This window comes from Dasypus novemcinctus, chromosome 6 (assembly GCF_030445035.2).
Source record: "Dasypus novemcinctus isolate mDasNov1 chromosome 6, mDasNov1.1.hap2, whole genome shotgun sequence".
In the NCBI taxonomy this organism is placed as follows: domain Eukaryota; kingdom Metazoa; phylum Chordata; class Mammalia; order Cingulata; family Dasypodidae; genus Dasypus; species Dasypus novemcinctus.
Window position 1 is genome coordinate 137452357 of NC_080678.1, and position 17331 is coordinate 137469687.

The 17331-nt window shown below is 40.3% G+C and overlaps 1 pseudogene; it reads left to right on the forward strand.

Moving 5' to 3' along the window:
• Positions 1-17331, forward strand: part of LOC101425913 (tyrosine-protein phosphatase non-receptor type 20-like) — a 46254-nt pseudogene that overhangs the window by 15783 nt on the left and 13140 nt on the right.

Sequence of the window (17331 nt, forward strand, 5' to 3'; positions counted from 1 at the left end):
CTAGCTCTTGTAATCCTCACAACCACCTTTGATGTTGGTACTCTTGGTGTCCTCATTTTCCAGAGAGGCTAAGAGAGATGAAGTAAATTCTCCACAGTCACATGCAAATACAGGGTCTGGGGTCCACCGCAGCCTTAACCACTTTGTTGGTGTGCTCCTCTAATTTACGTCTCTTTCCTGACTATTAGTAGGTTTTCCTTTGCAGAATGTCAGTTACTATTTCAAGCAACCATTTTTTAGCACCTAAATTATAGATTCCCAGTCATAACTTGTGTGTGTGTGTGTGTATAAAACTGTTTTGTAAGGCTTGTTGCCCTCTACAGCTTCCTTTTCTCTCCATCTTCCCTTAATATAAGGTCCCTGTTCTGAATTCTTAGTTGTTTGGCTAGCAGTGGGTTAAGTAGTTGACCTTGTCTCAATCTCTGCCCATCCGTAGTTAGCTCTTTCTCTCCCTCTTCTTTTATTTTGATAAAGTATCTTTGTGGATTTGAGGGTCCTGTCCTTTCAGCCTTTTTCTCCCAGTTTCCCTGGTATTACTTCATATGCCTCTAGCTTCCAGTGTGGTAGATAAGAAGTGGATGGGCCTCTGAATCTCCTTCTCTGGTAAAAAAGATATTCTTTCATTTGAAGTCTTAGAACGTTATTTTTTTCCCCTGGGATTCAGTAACTTTACCAGGTGTTTCCTTTTCATCAGTCTTACCTAGAACTTGTAGAACATTTTAATCTGCAGACTACATCTTTGTCTAGCTCTAGGAAAGTGCCTTCAGTTGCTAAGTAATTGCTCCTCCTCCATCTGCTCTGTTTTTTTCTGAAGCATCTATGATTTGAGGTTTGCTTTCTTGGATTTTCATCTTTCCTCTCATTACTTTTCCTTTTTTTTAATAGATGAATTTTATTGGTACATATTAATAAAGGATAAATCCATCCAACATGTACAATCAGTGGTCTTTGATGTAATCAAATAGTAGTGTGTCATCACTTCAGTCATTCTTAGAGTACTTTCTTTATTCCAAAAATAATAATAAACCAGAAACAAACAAAACTCATCATCTCTCAATCTATGCTTCCCCTGCCATACATAGTTGCTATTCTTCTTTCTTCTTTCCAGTATAAAACAGTCTTATACATGCATTCCCATATTCATGTTTTACATGAGGTTTTACTGTCATATATAGTCCCATGTTATAGTTTTTAGCTTTCCTTCTAGTAATATACATGACCTTAGACTTTCCCTTTCAACCACTATATATCCATACATAGCACTGCTAGTTATAAACACCATGATATGCTTTCACCATTTCTATTCATTTCTAAAGATTTGTAAATAACATTTTTACCAATTCTGCACAGATTAAACCTCAGCTCTCCATTCGCTAACCTCATTCTATTTTCTGGTAACCAATATTCTAATTATTTACTCCTTGAGTTTACACAATGTATTTAGTTAATAATAATGCAGTCATATAGTATTTGTCCTTTTGTGTCCAGCTTGCTTCACTCAACATAATGTCCGCCAGGCTCATCCATGTTGTCATGTGCTTCACAACTTCATTTCTCCTTAAGACTGCATAATATCCCATTGTGTGAATAAACCAGTTTGCTTATCCATTCATCAGTTGATGGACACCTGAGTTGTTTCCAACCTTTGGCAATCATGAATAATGAGGCTGTGAACATCAATGTGCAGATGTCTGTTCATGTCTCTGCTCTCAGTTCTTTTGGGCATATACCTAGTAATGGTATTGCTGGGTCACATGGCAAGTCTATATTCAACTTACTTGGGAACTGCCAAACCGTCCTCCACAGTGGCTGTACCATTCTATTACACATTCCCACCAACAGTGTATAAGTGTTCTTATCTTTCCACATCCTCTCTAACATTTAGTTTTCCAACTTTTTAGTAGTGGCCAGTCTAATAGGTGTGAAATGATATCTCAGTTTTTTTTTTTAAGATTTATTTATTTAATTCTCTCCCCTCCCCCCACCCCAATTGTCTGTTCTCTGTGTTTATTTGCTGCGTCTTCTTTGTCCGCTTCTGTTGTTGTCAGTGGCATGGGAATCTATGTTTCTTTTTGTTGCATCATCTTGCTGTGTCAGCTCTCCATGTGTGTGGTGCCATTCCTAGGCAGGCTGCACTTTCTTTCACGCTGGGTGGCTCTCCTTACAGGGTGCACTTCTTGTGCGTGGGGCTCCCCTACACGGGGGACACCCCTGCGTGGCATGGCACTCCTTGCGCACATCAGCTCTGTGCATGGGCCAGCTCCACGTGGGTCAATGAGGCCCGGGGTTTGAACCACGGACCTCCCATGTGGTAGATGGACATCCTAACCACTGTCCAAGTCCGCCATCCTCACTGTAGTTTTAATTTGCATTTCCCCAGTCACTACTGATGTTGATAGTTTTTCATGTGTTTCTGCATTTTTTGTATCTCTTCTTTGGACAATTGTCTATTCAAGTCTTTTGCCCATTATTTAATCAGGTTGTTTGTCTTTTTATTGTTGAGTTGTATGATCTCTTTGTATATCATGGATATTAAATCTTTATCAGAAATATAATTGCCAAATATTTTCTCCCATTGAGTCAACTGCCTTTTCACCCTTTTGACAAAGTCCTTTGAGTTACAAAAGTGTTAAATTTTGAGCAAGTCCCACTTTTCTATTTTTTCTTTCATTGCTTGTGCTTTGGGTGTAAGCTTTAAGAAACAGCCTACTACAAGATCATGAAGATGTTTTCCTACATTTTCTTCCAGAAGTTTTATGGTTGTTGCTTTTATATTTAGGTTCTTGATCCATTTTGAGTTAAATTTTGTACATGTGTCTGAGATAGGGGGACTTCTTTCTCTTTCTGGATATGGATATCCTGTTTTCCTAGCATCATTTGTTGAATAGAATGTTCTGGCCCAGCTGGGAGGGCTTGACAGCTTTGTCAAAATCACTTGCCTGTAGAAATGAGGGTCTGTTTCTTGACTTGGCTCCATTGGTCAATGTGTGTCTGTCTTTATTCCAGTACCATGATGTTTTTTACCACTATAGCTAAGTAATATGCTTTAAACTCCAGAAGTGAAAGTCCTCCAAGTTAATTCTTCTTTTGAAAGACCTTTTTGGCTATTTGGGGCCCCTTAATCTTCCAAATAAATTTGATAATTGATTTTTTCCACTTCTGCAAGAAAGGCTCTTGTGAATTTTATTGGGATGGCATTGAATCTGTAAATAAGGTTGGGCACAATTGACATGTTAACAATATTTGGTCTTCCAAGCCATAAATATGGAATGGCTTTCCATTTATTTAAGTCTTCTTCAGTTTCTTTTAGGAATGTTTTGTAGTTTTCTGAATACAGGTCCTTTCTGTCCTAAGTTAAGTTTATTCCTAAATATTTGATAGTTTTAGTTGCTAGTATAAATGGAATTTTTTTTCTGATTTCCCCCTCGGATTGCATGTCAGTAGTGTATAGAAACACTTGAATTTTGCTAATTAATCTTGTATCCTCCTACTTTGCTGAACTCGTCTATTAGTTCTAGTAGCTTTGTTGTGTGTTTTTCAGGAGATTCTTGATATCATTAGCAAATATGGAAGTTTTACTTCTTCCTTTCCTATTTGGGTACCGTTTCTTTCTTTATCTAGCCAAATTGCTCTAGCTAGAACATATAGCACAATATTGAAAAACAATGGTGATAATGGGCATCTTTGTCTTGTTTCTGATCTCAGAGGGAAAGCTTTCAGTCTTTTACCAATGAGTACAATGCTAGCTGTAGGATTTTTATATGTGCACTTACCATATCAAGAAAGGTTCCTTCTATTTCTGTCTTTTGGAGTGTTTTTTATCAAGAAAGGGTGCCGTATTTTGTCAAATCCCTTTTTTTTTTTGCACTGAGAGGATCATGTGATTTTTCTTCTTCAATTTATCAATGTGGTTTATAACACTAATAGATTTTCTTGTGGTGAACCACCCTTGCATACCTCTGATAAAACCCACTTGATTGTGATGTATAATCCTTTCTTTTAAAAAAATTTTATTTTAAAGAAACTTTAGGTAACACAAATATTGCATAAAAAATACAGGGATTCCCATATGTCCAATTCCCTCCTACTCCCACACTTTCCCACATTAACATCCTTCATTAGTGTGGTACATTTGTTACAATTGATGAACACATAATGAAGCATTGCCACTAACCATGGATTATAATTGACACTCTATCCTGTGCAATTTTTGCAATGTCATACAGGAAAATCCAATGTCCTGAAAATGCCCCCATATATATAATCCTTTTAATGTGCTTTTGGATTCTGTTTGCAAGTGTTTTGTTGAGGATTTTTGCATCTTTATTCATTAGATATGTTGGTCTGTAATTTTCTTTTTTTGTAATATCTTTTATCTGGTTTTAGTATTAGGGTGATGTTAGTTTCATAGAATGGCTTTGGTAATGTTCTTTCTGTTAAATTTTTTAAAAGAGCTTGAGCAAGAATGATATTAGATCATCTTTGAATGATTGGTAGAATTCGACTGTCAAGCATTCTGATGGTCCCAGGCTTTTCATCTTTGGGAGTTTTTTGGTGACTGTTTCAACCTCTTCACTTGTGATTGGTTTGTTGAGATCTTCTGTTTCTTCTAGGGCCAGTGTAGGTGGTTTGTGTGTTTCTAGGAATTTGTCCATCTTCTCTACATTGTCTAGTTTTTGCATCCAGTTGTTCATTGAATTCTCTTATGAGCACTCGTATTTCTGCTATGTCAGTGGTAATGCCCCCCCTCTCATTTTGATTTTATTTATTTGCATCTTCTCTTTTTCTTAGTCAGGCTAGAGAATGGTTTGTCCATTTTGTTGATTCTCAAATCAATCTTCTCTTTGAGAAGATAGATTCTCTCTATTGCTTTTTTGTTCTTGAATTCATTTATTTCTGCTCTGATCTTTACTATTTCTTTCCTTTGGCATCATTTGGGATTAGCTTACTGTTCTTTTTCTAGTTTCTCCAGGTGTGCAGTTAGATATTCAATTATAGCTCTTTCTTCTTTTTTAATGTAAGCATTGAGGGCTATAAATTTCCCTCTCAGCACTACCTTTGTGGTATCCCATAGGTTTTGATATGTTGTGTTCTCAATTTAATCCATCTCAAGATATTAGCTGAATTCTCTGGCAATTTCTTCTTTGACCCACTAATTATTTAAGAGAGTACTGTTTACTCTCCATATATTTAAGAATTTTCTCTTTTTTCATCCATTATTGTTTTCCAGCTTCATTCCATTGTAATCAGAGAAAATGTTTTGTATAATTTCAATCTTTTAAATTGATTGAGACTTGTTTTGTGGCCCAACATATGGCCTATCTTGGAGAAGGATCCATGAGCACTTGAGAAGAAATTATATCCTGCTGTTTTGGGTACAATGCTCTATAAATGCCTGTTAGGTCTAGTTCACTTATTATATTATTCAGGCTCTCTGTTTATTTATCCTCTGTCTGAATGTTCTACACAGTACTGAGTGTGGTGTATTGAAGTCACCAACTATTTTGTAGAGACATCTATTCTCTCTTCAGTTTTACCAGTGCCTCATGTATCGTGGGACACTCAAGTTAGGTGCGTAAATATTTAGTATAGTTATTTCTTCTTGTTGAATTGCCCCTTTTATTAATATAAAATGAACTTCTTCACTCATTATAACAATTTTTCATTTGAAATCTATTTTGTCTGGTATTAGTTTGCTACTCCAGCTCTTTTTTGGTTATTATTTGCATAGAATACCTTTTTCCAATGTTTCACTTTTAACCTGGTTGTGTCTTGTTGCAGTTTAATATTATTGATGAGTTCCAAAAAGAAATATTAGATTATGCTTGTAATCTAATCTGTACCTGGGCATGATTGAGTTATGATTAGGGCATTGAGTCCCCATCCCTTGGTGGGTGGGGACTCACAGATAAAAGGCATGGCAAAGAACAGAGTCGAGGGTTTTTTGATGTTGGAGTTTGATGCTGAACACTTAACCTGGAGTCCGGGGAGGTCAGCATGCAGAGGAAAGAGAAGGCAGCACCAGAAAAGAAGGAACCTTGAACCCAGAGAAAAGCAAGCTCCAGGAATATAGGAACCCAGGACGCCTGAACCCTCACAGAAGTTGGCAGCCATCTTGCTCCAAATAGACTTTGGTGAGGGAAGTAACTTATTCCTTATGGCCTGGTATCTGTAAGCTCCTACCCCAAATAAATACCCTTTATAAAAACCAACCAATTTCTGTTACTTTACATCAGTGCCCCTTTGGCTGACTAATACAGAATTTGGTACTGAGGAGTGGGGAAGTGCTTTTGCAATTACCTAAATGCTGGAACGGTTTTATAAATGGGTATGGGGTATTTTTGGGGAGGAATTGTGAGGTGCTTGATGGAAAAGGCCTAGAACACTTTAAAGAGACTGTTGATAGCAATATGGATGCTAAAGAGATTTTTATGATGCCTTAAAAGTAAATGATGAAACTACTATTGGAAACTGGAGGAAAGACAACCTAAGTTGCAAAGAACTTAGCAAGATTACCTCCTGGTGGTTTTTTTTTTTTTCAAGATTTATTTATTTCTCTGCCCTTCCCCCCTCCCCCGACTCCAGTTGTCTGTTCTTTGTGTCTATTTGCTGTGTCTTCTTTGTCCGCTTCTGTTGTTGTCAGAGGCATGGGAATCTGTGTTTCTTTTTGTTGCGTCGTCTTGCTGTGTCAGCTCTCCATGTGTGTGGCACCATTCCTGGGCAGGCTGCACTTTCTTTTGCACTGGCCGACTCTCCTTATGGGGCACACTCCTTGCCCGTGGAGCTCCCCTACATTGGGGATACCCCTGAGTGGCAGGGCACTCCTTGCGCATATCAGCACTGCACATGGGCCAGCTCCACATGGGTCAAGGAGGCCCAGGGTTTGAACTGCAGACCTCCCATGTGGTAGATGGATGCCCTAACCACTGGGCCAAGTCCGCCGCCACTCCTGGTGTTTTATGGAAGGCAGATTTGGAAAATGGTGAGCCTGGGCACTGGGCATTTAGCTGAAGAAATTTCCAAAGTAAACCCAGAGAATGTGGCTTGGATTCTGCTCACAGCTTATAGCAAAATGCTAGACAAACAAGATAAGCTGAGAACCAAATTGTTGGGCACAAAGAAAACAGAAACTGATTCTGGAAATTCCAAGCCTCTGGAAATCAGGCTTCCAGATGAAAGTGTCCAATTGGAGGTCTTAACTAACCTTGGAACTTGTAAATCAGGAGGGAAGATACAGTTATGTAGGAAAGACTTGTGGAAAGTCTTACTGTGAGATGGCTTGGACCCCTGCTTCCTGCATGCTAAACTAACAAAGTTTGTATGAGAGCTGTATGAACAAAACCACTGTCAGCCTGGAATAAGAAGGACACAAAAAGGAGAGACTGAATAAGAAACAGCTTTAAAAGGAAAACCATGGAAGCTGAGATCTGGAATTTTGACATCACCTTGGGTCAAGAGAGGAAACCCACTCATGTGTGCAGAGGGTGAATTTGCCCCAACAGTTGAAGAGGGTGGATGTTCCTGTCCAATGTTCTGGGAGAGTTTTGCTGCCCCAGGGTACAGAGAGGGTGGGGCACATTCCCCAAGGATTAGGGCTGTTAAGGTCAGCACCCCACAGGTCTGAGAGGGGGAAGGCCAGGTGGTCAACTTGTTGCTCTGAGAGGGTTGAACTTGTTTGCCAAAGGTTAGGGAAAGCCAGGTGGTCAACTCATTGCTCTGAGAGGGTTGAGCCTATATGCCAAGGTTAGAAGGAATGTTATCTTCACTTCACTGTACTAGGGGGGTTAAGACTCTAACACAAATATTAGGTAAGGTGTGGCAATCACCTCAACACTCTTGGAGGGAGAGGTCTGGAGCTTGGTCAACACCCAAATGCTTGATGAGGGTGGAAGAAGAAAATGGCCATTGGTCAAGACTGTGGAAAGGGTGGATCCCCATATGGGCCCAAGGAGAAGACACCATCTTCTTAAGAATGACTCTCAGACTTTGAAATTGAATGGAGAATGTCCTGCAGGTTTACTAAACTATAGAGGACCCATGACTCATGTTTCCCTCCCAATTTTTTCCTTATTGTAGTGAAAATATTTATCCTATGTCTGTCCATTTGTGCATTGGAAACAGACAAATTGTTTTGTAAGTTTCAGAGGTCTATAGCAGACAGGACTTTGCCCCAAGACAAACAGTATTTCTTTAAATTGATTGTGATATGATTTAATACTTGTACTGTAACTAATTTAAGGTTTTTGATTTTTTTAAATACCGTTATGTCTTTTTGGAATTCAGAAGGTGGAGTGTAGCAGTTTGATATTATTGATGAATTCCAAAAAGAAATATTGTATTATGCTTGTAAACTGATCTGTACCTGGGCATGATTGAGTTATGATTAGGGCATTGAGTCCCCACCCGTTGGTGGATAAAAGGCATGGCAAAGAACAGAGTTGAGGGTTTTTTTGATATTGGAGTTTGATGCTGAAGACTTAAGCTGGAGTCATGGGAAGTCAGCATACAGAGGAAGGAGAAGCCAGCACCAGGAAGGAAGGAACTTTGAACCCAGAGAAAAGCAAGCCCCAGGAATGTAGGAACCCAGGAAGCCTGAACCCTCACAGAAGTTGGCAGCCATCTTGCTCCAAATAGACTTTGGTGAGGGAAGTAACTTATTCCTTATGGCCTGGTATCTGTAAGCTCCTACCCCAAATAAATATCCTTTATGAAAGCCAACAGGCTTCTGGTATTTAGCATCAGCACTCCTTTGGCTGACTAATACATGTCCTTACATCTGAGGTGGGTCTCTTGTGGACAACATAGAGAGGGCTCATAGTGTTTTTTTTTTTAATATTTATTTATTATTATTTTTAATTACATTAAAAAAATATATGAGGTCCCATTCAACCCCACCGCCCCCGCCCCCCACTCCCCCCACAGCAACACTCTCTCCCATCATCGTGATACATCCATTGCACCTGGTAAGTTCATCTCTGAGCATCACTGCACCCCATAGTCAATGGTCCACATCATAGCCCAGACTCTCTCACATTCCATCCAGTGGGCCCTGGGGGGATCTACAGTGTCCCGTAATTGTCCGTGAAGCACTATCCAGGACAACTCCACGTCCCGAAAACGCCTCCACATCTCATCTCTTCCTCCCGTTCCCCACACCCAGCAGCCCCCATGGTTACCGTTCCCACACCCATTTCACATTTCCTCTGTGGACATTGGATTGGTTGTGTCCATTGCACACCATGACAGATGGCCCTTCTTTGGAGCTGGTGTTTCTGCGTGATGGAAATGGACTCAGAGGGGATCTCTTTTCACAAGACTTGCATGCTACTTTATTGGAATTGTAGTTGGTGCTGAGTTTAAGATATATGTAGGGGAGTTGAATCTCTGGACTGATAATATGACACCCAGGCCCAGAGCCTCAACAGACTTCAGCTCCTACACTTTGACTTATTGGGCTTACTCCACTCAGCTAACATGGAGTTGAAGAAGGTCAACCACCACAACATGGAGCCTAGAGTGTCTACAACTAGAAGTGGGAAGAGTGCATCCAGTACCCATGTGGAATCTAAGCCCTCACTTGGCTCATAGTGTTTTATCCATTCTCTCAGTCTATGTCTTTTGATTGGGGAGTTCAATCCATGTACATTCAACGTGCATTACTTACCTTATCCATTTTATCTTTCGATTGTTGTCATATCATTCTATTGCCCATCTTCTTACCCTTTAGTTTACCCTCCCTAATAATCTTCATTTCTAAACTCATCTCCAAATCTCTTGCCCTTGTTTTTTCCTTTCAGGCTGCAGCACTCACTTTAGTATCTTGTAATTTTGGTCTTTTGGTAACATCTCCTATCAGTTTTTGTTTGTTTGTGAAGACTTTGAACTCACCCTTATTTGTGAAGGACTGTTTTGTTGGAATCAGAATTCTAGGCTGGCAGTTTTTCTCTTTCAGGACCTTAAGTATATCATACCACTTCTCACCTTCCTGGTTTCTGATGAGAGGTCGGCACTTAATCTTACCAAGTTTCCCTTGTATGTGATGTTTTGCTTTTCTCTTGGTGCTTTCGGTTCCTCTCTTTATCTCTAATATTTGATGTTCTGAATAGTAGGAGTCTCAGGGTAGCTCTATGTATATTTATTCTGTTTGAGGTGAATCATCCTTCTTGGATATTGATATTTATGTCTTTCATAAGGGTGGGGGAGTTTTTGGTCATTATTTCCTCAAATATTCTTTCTGCCCCTTTTCAATTTCCTTCTCCTTCTGGGACACTGATAACATGAATGTTTATATGTTTTGCATTGTCATTCAGTTCCCTGAGCCTGTTCCCTTTTTTAAATTCTTTTCTCTTTCTGTTCTCCTGTCTTTTCCAGTTCAGATGTTCTGCCTTCAAAATCACTAATTCTGTCTTTGAGCATTTCAACTCTGCTCTTATGTGCCTCTAACATATTTTTAATCTCATCTGTTGTGCTTTTCATTCTCATAAGGTGTTGCTTTCCTTTGTAGGCTTTCAAATTGTTCTTTATGTTCACCTAGTGTCTTCTTAATATCTTTTATTTATTTAGAGATGTTTCCTTTAAATTCTTTAATGTGACTCAGGCTGAGCTGTGTGATTATCACTGATCATCTTAAATACTGTATCTATCTCTTTTTTTTTAAAGATTTATTTTTATTTATTTCTCTCCCCTTCCCCCCTTCCCCCCAGCTGTCTGTTCTCTGTGTCCATTTTGCTGCGTGTTCTTCTTTGTCCACTTCTTCTGTTGTCAGTGGCATGGGAATCTGTGTTTCTTTTCTGTTGTGCATCCTGTTGTGTCAGCTCTCCGTGTGTGCGGCGCCATTCCTGGGCAGGCTGCACTTTCTTTCACACTGGGAGGCTCTCCTTACAGGGCACACCTTGCATATGGGGCTCCCCTATGCGGGGGACACCCCTGGATGGCATGGCACTCCTTGTGCGTATCAGCACTGCACATGGGCCAGCTCCACATGGGTCAAGGAGGCCCGGGATTTGAATGGCAGACCTCCCATGTGGTAGGCAGATGACCTCACCACTGAGCCAAGTCTCTTCCCTGTATCTCTTCAGAATATTTGGTTTGTTCCTTTGGCTGGGCCATCTGTTCCTATTTCCTCGTATGGTTTGTAATTTTTTGCTGATATCTAGGCACCTGAATATGTTGGTGAATTTATTCTGATGGCCAATTTCTCTCTCTTGCCTATTAGTTTTTCACAGGTCTTCTTTGATATTTGGTTCAACTTATTCTAAGTCTTTAAAATTACCCAGCTTAAGTTATCAAATCCAGCCAGGGCCTCACCGGTGGAATGCAGATATTCTCCGAGGGGTTGGATACAGATAAAACAGAAAACAGTTTTTGTCCATGCAATTTCCAGACCAGCCAGAAGATGGCACTAGTCAGCACACTCTTCCACCGAGGTGTTTCAGTCTGGGCTTTCCTGTGTTCCTGTGTTCAGTCTCCAGATTAGAGATTCCAAGCAGCCTCTACTAGCTGAATTCATTGAAGAAAAGGCCCCTCACTCACCCTCCCTTTTCCTTTAAACAGCTGACAGGGAGGAAGGTGTCTCCTCCCCTCTCAGTCACTGCTGTGAGCCGGGGTTTTACCCCAGCTTCACATCTTGGGGGTGGGGGAGCCCGGCGGGGCCTGGGAACTCAGCTCTCTCTTTCCATCTCTACCCCTCACCTCCTGGGAGTTGCGTAGCACTGCCTTCAGGCAGCTTTGGCTCTTTCTCTATTGCTTCTGTGAGAGAAATGAACTTAGTACAATACCACCTACCCACATTCCCACTCTCATTCCTTCTTTATTTCCACCTCTTTGTGGTTGTGCACACATTCTCTCTCTTTTAAATTTCATTTCTTTTTTTAAAAAACTGGATCATCCAGTAAACTAATTTGTTTCATGAATGACCTTCTTCCTTTCAGTCATCTATTAAAGTTTTTAGCTTGCAAATTATATTCTTTCATTTCCAGAAAAGCATACCCTTGAGTTTCTTAATGTGTTCTTTCAGCTGTGTTGATATTGTGGAAGCCATCTCATCCTTCAGCCATTTGAATTTATTACACACTTGTTTTCTGTTTGCTGATCATTCTTACTCTGTCTGGCTGAAGTTCCCCTTAGGTTTCTTGTTCTTTACCTTGATTTTCCTTTTTATGAACAATAGACCCATAAATATAACAATTTCTTTTACCATTACTGGCCTATTCAGGTTCTCTATTATTGATTTACTTTGGTAATTGATATTTTTCTATAAAGCTTTTCATTTTGTGATTTTTGGATTTATTATCCTAATTTTAAATATAGAATTTTCTTCTAATCCTTTGTTTTCTTCTGTGTTACTAATGTGTTTATTTATTTTCTTTGATTAGCCTAATTAGATGTTTGCCTTTTCATTTATTTTAAATGTGTATTCCTAAACTTTTTGTGCTTTCAAAGACCAGGCTATAAGTTTCTTTATTGGTTTTATTTGTGTGTCTGTATGTTGATGTCTTTTAGGTCTGTTTCATTGTTTTTTAATTTAGTCATCATGGATTATGATCAGTTAAATGTGTGTCCTTATTTCTCTCATCTTTTTATGTTTTTCTTTTATTATGCTTTCTAATTATTTCCTTTGATTTTTCCCTACTTTAGATAGAAAGGTAAAGGTGCTTCCCCACCCCACTCTCTTTTGAGCAATGTTATATTAAGTTTTATTCAAACAGCAGTACCCGTATATTCTGAAGAAACCTAATTGAGCCTCTATTTGTATCCATTAGGAGAAATGACCCATTATGAGTTAACTTCCTTTGTCCACACTTTTTCAAGTAACCCAACTTTTTCAAGATTATTTTTGTCATTTCACCTGTTTTTGTAATTCCAATAATGATTTCTTCTTTCATTATCACTGCCCTTACTTTTAAAAATAAGATTTATTTATTTCTACCCCCCTTGTTGTGCCTGTTGTCTGCTCTCTGTTTCTGTTTGTTGTGTGCTCTCTATGCTCTTCTTTTTTTTTAGGAGGTACCAGGAACCAAATCTGGGACCTCCCATGTGGGAGGGAGGCTCCCAATTCCTTGAACCACCTCTACTCCCTGCTTGTTGTGTCTCATATTGTGTTTCCTCCTTGTGTCTCCTCATTGCATCATCTTGTTGAGTCATCTTGTTGCATCAGCTTGCTACACCAGCCGATCATGTCAGCTCGCTGTTTTACTCATCTTCTTTAGGAGGCACTGGGAACCAAACCTGGAAGCTCCCTTGTGAGGCAGGTTCCCAACTGCTTGAGCCACATCTGCTTCCCTGTCCTTTTATTTCATATCTTTCTCTTATCTGAATACTTTGCTTTGATTAGTTTTCCTGAGTTGGAGTACTGCTCTGAGTACTTTTTTCAGGACTGAGCTGTATACTTTCTGAATCTTTTGCATGTTTGAAAATGTATTTTTCTTGCCTTCACTCATAATGATAAATTTTCTGAATATTCAGTTCTTTGGTCCAAATCTTTTCTTTTCAGGTCTCCATAGACATTACTTTGTTGACTTCCAGCATTCAAGGTTGCTTGAGAGATGTCTGAAGACAAAATGAGGCAGCTTTCTTTATGGGCCAACTGTTCCCCTGCCTTAATGACCAGATTCCTCTTTACTTTATCCTTAAATTAACCTTTCACTAGGTAATGTTAGATGCAGGGCTCTCTTCATTAATGTTGCCCACCTCTGATAGGATCTCTCCTTCAGCCAGCTTGAGATGACCTTGAGAGGAGCAGAGCTTGCTGTGTCTTGGGCTCTGGCCTAGAAGAATTGCTGCATGGAGTCTGCAGACTTGGCCACTTAGAATAAGGTTCCTCATATGCAAAGTGTGAATGACAAGAACAGCCCTGGGAGGACTGTTGAGGTTCAGACAGGATCCTCCAAGTGGAGGATGTAGCTCATGTCCGGCTTAGATCAGATGTGTAGGGTACCCTGGCTTCCAGTTTCCAGAATGTTTTCTTTTATGACCACTTAGATTATTTCTTTTCCACTGTGTATAGTTCCTTTTGAAATTCCTTTTAATATTCTTTTTTATATCCTCTGAATTCTTTAGCATTTTAACCATTATTGTCTTTTTTTCTCTGAATTCTGTGGAAATTCCTTTAGTCAGTTTTCTAAATCATTAATTTGTTTTTCTAATCACTTTCCACTTTAGGGGTTTTAATTAATTGTGGTTTTCTTCTGAAAGCAAGCTTTTGTTGATTTAGAGTGCTTAATTTTCTCACATGTAATCTCCTTTTCCACAATCACAAAATGCTTTTTTTACTCTAAAAGTAATACAAACCCACTCTAAAAATTTAGATGATGAAATAGGTTCTGTAACATTTTGTGAATATTGTGCCAGGTTATTTTTGTTATATGCTTATATACATATACACACAAATATATATATATATATATGTATATATATATATAGTTACATATATATAGCTATATACATAGTTATATAGTTACATATACACAGTTATATAGTTGTGTATATATGTAGTTATGGATGGCATCATGTCCTCCACAAATGCATATTCAGTCCTAATCCCTGGTCCTGTGGACCTCAGCTGGTTTGTGACTAGGGTCTGTGAAGATCCTATCGATTAAGGAGAGGCCAAAGTGAATCAGGGGGAGCCTTCCTCTAGTATACCTGGAGGCCTTATTGGCAGAGGAAAGGTGGACTCAGTGGCTAGGAGAGAGTGGGAGGCAGAGGAACAGATGTGATGGAGGCAGCGACTGAGTCGTGGGTGATGTCAGGCCACCACTGGAACGCTGCTGACTCCAGAGAAAGCAGGGTCCTGCCGACACCTTGACTTTGGCCTTTTTGTGTCCAAAACCGTGAGACGGTAAATTGATGTTGTTTAAGCCAATGAGTCTGTGGTATTTATTATAGCAACCCTGGCTAACTAAGACAGACAGACATACAGGTATACATACATACATATATACATATAGGTGTATGTATAAAATGAAATATATATACATGCAACACATATAATGAAAGATCTCATTATAATTCTGCTGTTACCCCCTTTATAATGAAATAGAGTAACATATTTATGTCAATAAACATAGTATATATTATCCTTTTAAAGGATAAAATCATGTTCTCTGAAATCTCATTTAAAATACAGATGGTAGTTTTTAAAGTGCTCTCTCCTTTTAAGGAAAGGAAAAAAAACACTCACTATAATTTCTTGGAATGGCTTCCTTTTTTGAAGTACTAGATGTTTTCTTATATCTAGTCATTAATTTTCCCATTTATTCACATTTACAGAGGGAGGTTTATGCTTACTCTGTTGGAATGTGAGAAGTGCTTTGTGAAAAACTGTGTAAATCCCCTTTCAGTTAGGTTTGTCATGAGCATACTTGGTAGGTATGCTTGGCCGTGAGATGTGGGAAAGGGCAGGTCATGGGGAAGACAGGCACGGCGAGAGGGGACTGCTTTGCTGGGTGTTTGTTCTCTCGGTGGGAGCAGCGGGGCAGCCAGCATCCCAGAAGTCTATGAGGAGTGAAGAACGAGCTCCTGGGGAAGTGAAGTTTACTGGAGGCCAAGCAACGACTTCTCTGTTCTTGTATTTGTTGTAGCAGTCTGTGTCTGATGAGCCCCACTTTGCTTGGAGCAGATTCCCTTGGAAGCATCCTTTTGCCACAGTGCCTTGGCTTTGACTAGGCCATGGCACCTGGAGAAGGTGGGGATGGCCATCCACCCTGGTGCCTCATGTGGCAGCAATGGTGTCTGGAGGGTCCTAAGACTGGATTCCCATCAGCTCCCACAGTCCCCTGCAGCCCTGGCCCCCGCTGCTCTGGGCTAAAGCTTTCCTGGGATCTGTGGGGAATGCCATTCACTTACTCCCTCAGAGGCTCTTCCTCTGCTGCGCTGGATTGTAGAGCAGGGGATAGCGCCCTTGCCTAATCCTCCCTGTCATCTCTGACATAAATCTTTCAAAGCTCCTGGGAAGCTAACAGCACCCTTCCCTGGTTTGTAAGCACCAGTACAGAATGTTCTCCTTATCAGCTCTTTCTTAGGTCCTGTCAGAACAGCGTGTGGGGGTGAACTTATAAACTCATAAGTCACATTACTCTTTGTTAGCGTCGTGGCATTCAGGCTTCCCTTGGTGAAATGCTCCCCAGAAGCCTGGGTTCGTGCATATCCAGCTTTCCTTCCTCTACCAGGTGTTTCTGTTTCTTTAATAGATGACTCAACATGTGTTCCTCTTGGAGAAAGCAAGGACTACATCAGTGCTAGTTACATTAGAATTGTCAATTCAGGAGAAGAGTATTTTTATATCGCTACCCATGGACCGCTGCCCACCACCATAGAGGACTTTTGGCAAATGGTTTGGGAAAATAATTCCAATGTTATTGCCATGATAACCAGAGAGATGGAAAATGGAGTGGTCAAATGCCACCATTACTGGCCAGTTTCTCTGAATAAGCCTTTGGAATTGAAACACTTCTACGTCTCCCTGGAGAGCTACCAGACACTTCAATGTTTCATCATTTGAATGTTCAAAGTTGTGAAGAAGTCCGTAAGTCTTTAAAAATCAGTGTTAGATATATTTCACTGCATAAGAAGGTACAGCCAGACTAGAAGTAAGGAGTAGGCTGGGATATAGACTTGGGATGCTTTTTAATTAGGTGACTCAGTTTTACTTCTCCCTGGTACCAAAAACAAAGCCAGCACCATTGCTCCTTCTGTTTAACCAAATTCTGACTGCAGGGAAGAAAAAACTGAGAAAGGGAGTTGGGGCCAGGGGGTGAATATTAGAAACTGTATGATGCTGGGATGTACTTTGCCTACTTCTAGGTGGGACAGGCACGTACTAAGCTCCTACTGAGTGCCAGTCTCTGTGCCAGGCACTCACAGCCCATGCTGAGCGTGGGAAGATGGGTCCACTCCCCCAGCCTTCTGGTTGCTGTGGTCAGTGGCAATATATAAGTCTAGGGGACTTAGAAGAGAGTTTCAAAGCTTTACTTAGAGTTTGGGGGAATGTTTGCTGGAGGCGGTGACATCTGGATTGGGAACTACCTGAATAGAAAGGTAAGCAGTGGAAAGCCATAACCTAAATATAAAACAACATGGGGTGTGTACAGAGGAGTGGAAGTAGTTGCTGGAATGTAAACGTTCACTGAAGAGGTAAGGAGGGGTGAGAAGAGGCTAGAGGAATCCAGCAGGCCCAGGTGGGACATGGTCTGTCGTGGATACAGCTGAGGAGAAGGACTTCATCGTGAAGATGGAGGGCTTTAATGGGAGAGTGAAATGATTGCCCAGGGCAGGTGGCACTGGGAGGGAAAGCAGGGACCCAGGCCACCCTTGTGGGGATGAGAAGCAAGG